The following is a 6000-nucleotide window of genomic DNA, read 5'->3' on the forward strand; positions in this document are numbered from 1 at the left end:
ATTGTGAATAGAGATAAAAAGGGAAACAGTTTTGTCTGGCAAATCCAAATCACCAAAAACTGGATGGGTTGGTTTCAGTTATTTGATAATGTCAGTTTTTTTTATCTGCACATTAATGATCAGTCTTCAGTTCACTAGTTAACTGATTGGACCCAGAATATTTTTTCCTTTGCATTTTAGAATTTTTTCTTTCTGTGTCTCTGAATGTAGTTTGCCACCTTTACTGACAGAGAATTGAAGACAGCAGCTTGGCAGCAAGACATATCAATGCAGCCAATGTCCTTTGCTTCTCAGTTTACAATTACCTCAGAGTTTGTGTTAAGTTGCAGCTGATCAATCAAAATGGTTATTACTATGCTGAGCCCTCCTCACCCCAATAGTACAGTTCATTCATACTCAGTGTCCCCCAGAAAGTAATGTTTCCTCACAAATAGCAATTGACTTCACTTGTTTTTTACCCTTGAAATTTCCAATAACTCTTTGTACACTATCCCCTTTTAAAAGCAATGTCCAATTTTTTTACTTTTAGTCTGCAGTCCAAAAATAAAAAGGTGAGGCCTCTTATGAAATAATTTGTATTTCTGCACAGAAAGAGCAATTAATGCGTTCAGTGTTAAAAGAGACAGAACACACGAAGTTAAAAAAAAGTAGGTGAGGACAGAGAAGCAAAGAAACAGCTAAGTCAATCCTGAAAAAGATCCATTAGACTTGAAACGTTTACTCTGTTTCTCTCTCTCCACAGATGCTGCTCGACCTACTGAGTTTTGTCAGCACCTTTTTTTTCCCCTAGACAGCTGAGGAATTGAGCATCTAAGTACACAGCAAATGGATGATGCTGAAGTTTTCAGAACCAAAGGAGCAATTCCTTGCATATTGCTGTCAACAGCACAAGAGAAAAATGAGAAAGTGTGACTCTCATTTTCTTTACACATTGCTAGTCATAAAAGATGGCAAAAACATTGTATTACTCAGCATCAATGATCATCTAATGGATAGTGAAGAGACTAATAGCTTTTCATTGATATAGGATGGCAGTGGACCATGAGAATGTTTGCCAGGTAACCAATAGTGTTAGGGTGATAGGCAGCAGAAGGTCATGTGATGAAACCTCCATGAAGACATCTAACCAGAGTTTACAAACCAAAGGCAGAGAAGTTGAGAGAAAATTTGAGAGGACAGGAACATGAACAGGTGACCAATGATAAATTAGAATAAGGGACAGCAGCACAAGGATCTAAGGTAGGGAATCATGAAGGAACAGAGACATGACTATATGAAGATATTTCAAAATATGTCTACTATTATGATAACTATTACATTAGCAAAAACTAGCAAACAGAACTAACTTCAAATGATTTAGAATTCACTTTGCATTTAAAGAGCTATGTTTACCTTGTCACCCTGTTTTCCACCAATTCTGTATTCACTCCTATTTTCTCTCAATTTGAATTTCAACTTTAATTTTGTTTTCTTACCTTTTTACACATTCTGACACTTAAAGAAACTCCTTAAAACATTTCTCAGTTGCTGATAGTGTCCATTTTAGAAACTATACAGCATTGTTAAAAAGAGATTACAAAGAATAGGATAGCCTTTAGAATAGCCTTTATTGTCACATGTACTCGAATGAGTGCAGTGAAAGGTTTGTAATGTCACCACTTTGGCACCATCTTAGGTACAGATACTTTAAGTGCTTGTTACAGAATTGAAAGAGTAAAACAAAAGTCTAGCATAGCAATATAAAGATTGAAAAAGTACTTGAATTACTCAAAGTCTAGAATAAGAATAGAAAGTATCTTTCAAAAAGTATTCAAATCATAGTTCTTTTCACTGAGTCTATGCCCACTGGGTTTCAGAACTCAAGGTCTCGCTGCCTCCACACACTGGCCTCTGGCCCAGGACTCGCCTCCAGGTCTCGCTTCCCAGACTGGTGTGGACTCAGACTGCCTCCCACAGCAGGCTCCAGCCTGCGTCTCACCTCCTACACAGCATGGTGTCCAACGCATGTCCCACGCCAAGCTGAACTCTGACTTGCCTCCATTCTCCATTCCCTCCAGGTAAGGTTAAGATGTTAACAGTTGTGGAGGGCGGGGGGTGCGGTGTGGGAGTGAGGTGAGGGGAAGAAAAACACCTGCAGAAAAAAAAGGAACTGGTGAAGCAGAGGAGTTCCAGCTGGAGTGTCCTACTCTGCCACCATTTTGCATCAGAAAGAAAGCTAAAAGTTGGCTTTAAAAGTATAGTTTTAAGGCATTAGGAAGCTCATGCTCTACACAGTGATGTTGGATCTAAAATCTTCATCCCATTAAAGTAATATTATGCTAGCAAAGGGAAAATGAAATGCTGTCACCAGAACTGCAACAATGTAAGCAAAGACCAAATAATCACAATGCCGTGCTTTGATGTTGTCAAACCTGTTATTGATTCAGATAATCTACCAACACCCTGCTGGCTAAACCTGTAAGGATTTAACAGTGTATTCATTGCCATCCTTTGCAAGTAAGGCATGTAGGGATGGGCTTTGGCAGCACAATGGTAGTGTTGTTGCCTTTGAGCTTGGAGGCAGAGGTTCAAGTCCTTCAGAGGCGAGCAATAACATCTCTGATCAGGCTCTTTAGAAAATATAATAAAACATGGAGGGAACACAGGTTTGAAATTACAAGTTTGCTTGGCAAATGTCCAAATTTGGTAAACTGCAATTAATTTAAAAATAGATCTGCCTGAGAAGATTTGTAGCTCAGATTGCTGACAAGTATGTAAGTTAGCTCAATGAACTGGAAGGTTTGTTTTCAGATGTTTCGTCACCATGACTAGGTAATATAATCAATGAGAGTCACCGGAGACTATCCGTCAGATGACATGCAAAAATAAATGCCTGTTTGGACCCTTAGCCTGCATTCCCTCTAACTTTTCTTCCCTCGAAAGTTAGTCAAAGAGTCATAGTCAGAGAGATGTACAGCACAGAAACAGACCCTTCAGTCCAACCTGTCCATGTCGACCAGATGTCCTAATCCAATCTAGTCCCACCTCCCAACACCTGGCCCATATCCCTCCAAACCCTTCCTATTCATGTACCCATCCTGAAGCCTTTTAAATGTTGCTATTGTACTAGCCTCCACCACTTCCTCTGGCAGCTCATTCCATACACATACCATCCTCTGCATGAAAAGGTTGCCTCTAAGGTCTCTTGTATATTTTTCCCCTCTAGTTCTGGACTCCCCCACCTCAGGGAAGAGACTTTGTCTATTTATCCTATCCATGCCCCTCATGATTTTGTAAACCTCTATAAGGTCACCCCTCAGCCTCCAACATTCCAGGGAAAACAGCCCCAGCCTATTCAACCTCTCCCTATAGCCCAAATCCTCAAACCCTAGCAACATCCTTGTAAATCTTTTCTGAACCCTTTCAAGTTTCAAAACATCCTTCCGATAGGAAGGAGACCAGAATTGCACGCAATATTCCAACAGTGGCCTATCAATGTCCTGTAAAGCCTCAGCATGAGCTCTGAACTCCTGTACTCAATACTCTGACCAAGAAAGGAAAGCAGACCAAACGCCTTCTTCACTATCCTATCTACCTGCGACTCCACTTTCAAGGAGCTATGAACCTACACTCCAAGGTCTCTTTGTTGAGCAATACTGCCTAGGACCTTACCATTATGTGTATAAGTCCTGCTAAGATTTGCTTTCCCAAAATGCAGCACCTCACATTTATCTAAATTAAACTCCATCTGCCACTTCTTAGCCCATTGGCCCATCTGGTCAAGATCCTGTTTGTAATTCGAGGTAACCTTCTTCGCTGTCCACTACGCCACCAATTTTGGTGTCATCAGCAAACTTACTAACTGTACCTCTTATGCTCACATCCAAATCATTCATATAAATGACGGAAAGCAGTGGACCCAGCATCGATTCTTGTGGCACTCCACAGGTCACAGGTCTTCAGCCTGAAAAAACAACCGTTCACCACCTTGTCTTCTAGCTTTGAGCAGGTTCTGCATCCAAATGGTGAGTTCTCCCTGTTCACCGTGAGATCTAACCTTGCTAACCAGTCTCCCATGGGGAACCTTGTCGAACGCCTTACTGATCACATGTACCGCTCTGCTTTCATCAATCCTCTGTGTTACTTCTTCAAAAAACTCAAGTTTGTGAGACATGATTTCCCATGCAAAAAACCATGTTGACTATCCCTATTCAGTCCTTGCCTTTCCAAATACATGTACATCCTGTCCCTCAGGATTCCCTCCAACAACTTGCCCACCACTGAGGTCAGGCTCACCGGTTTATAGTTCCCTGGCCATCTATTTCCCTACAGTCTATATCTTCCATATCCTTTTCCACAGTAAATACTGATGAAAAATTCTCGTTTAGTATCCCGCCCATTTCCTGCAGCTCCACACAACGGCCACCTTGCTGATCTTTGAGGGGCCCTATTCTCTCCCTAGTTACTCTTTTGTCCTTAACGTATTTGTAAAAATGCTTTGGATTCTCCTTAACTCTATTTGCCAAAGCTATCTCATGTCCCCTTTTTGCCCTCCTGATTTCCCTCTTAAGTATACTCCTACTGTCTCTATACTCTAAGGATTCACTCAATCTATCCTGTCTATACCTGACCATATGCTTCCTTCTTTTTCTTAACCAAAACCTCAAATTTCTTTAGTCATCCAGCATTCTCCATACCTACCAGCCTTTCCTTTCACCCTGACAGGAATATACTTTCTCTGGACTCTCGTTATCTCATTTCTGAATGCTTCTTATTTTCCAGCTGTCCCTTTTCCTGCGAACATTTGCCTCCAATCGGCTTTTGAAAGTTCTTGCCTAATGCCATCAAAATTAGCCTTCCTCCAATTTAGAACTTCAACTTTTAGATCTGGTCTATCCTTTTCCATCACTATTTGAAAACTAGTAGAATTATGGTCGCTGGCCCCAAAGTTCTCCCCCACTGACACCTCAGTCACCTGCCCTGCCTTATTTTCCAAGAGTAGGTCCAGATTTGCACCTTCCCTCGTAGATACATCCACATACTGAATCAGAATTTGTTTCTTGTACACACTTAACAAATTCCTCTCCATCTAAACCCTTAATGCTATGGCAGTCCCAGTCTATGTTTGGAAAGTTAAAATCCCCTACCATAACCACCCTATTATTCTTACAGATAGCTGAGATCTCCTTACAAATTTGTTTGCCAATTTCCATCTGACTATTAGAGGGTCTATAATACAATCCCAATAAAGGTGATCATTGCTTTCTTATTTCTCAGTTCCACCCAAATAACTTCCCTGGATGTATTTCCAGGAATATCCTCCCTAACTACAGCTGTAATGCTATCCCTTATCAAAAACTCTACTCCCCCTCCTCTCTTGCCTTCCTTTCTGTCCTTCCTATAGTATTTGTATCCTGGAACATTAAGCTGCCAGTCCTGCCCATCCCTGAGCCATGTTTCTGTAATTGCTATGATATCCCAGTCCCTTGTTCCTAACCATGCTCTGAGTTCATCTGCCTTCCCTGTTAGGCCTCTTGCATTGAAATAAATGCAGTCTAATTTATCAATCCTACCTTGTTCTCTGCTTTGTCCCTGTCTACCCTGACTGTTTGACTCACCTTTGTTCTCAGCTGTACCAGTCTCCGATTGAAATCTTTCCTCACTATCTCCCTGGGTCCCACTCCCCAACCTTACTAGTTTAAATCCTCTTGAGCAGCTGTAGCAAATCCCCCTGCCAGTATATTAGTCCCTTTCCAATTTAGGTGCAATCCTTCCTTCTACCCCAAAATAGCTTCCAATAATCCAAAAATGTGAATCCTTCTCCCGTACACCAGCTCCTCAGCCATGCATTCATCTGATCTATCCTCCTATTCCTGCCCTTACTAGCTCATAGCACTGGGAGTAATCCAGATATTACTACTCTCGAGGACCTCCTTTTTAAATTCCTGCCTAACTCTCTGTAATCTCCATTTAGAATCTCAACCTTTCTCCTTCCTGTGTCATTGGTTTCAATGTGTACAT

Source organism: Chiloscyllium plagiosum, chromosome 10, assembly GCF_004010195.1.
Source record: "Chiloscyllium plagiosum isolate BGI_BamShark_2017 chromosome 10, ASM401019v2, whole genome shotgun sequence".
Lineage (NCBI taxonomy): Eukaryota > Metazoa > Chordata > Chondrichthyes > Orectolobiformes > Hemiscylliidae > Chiloscyllium > Chiloscyllium plagiosum.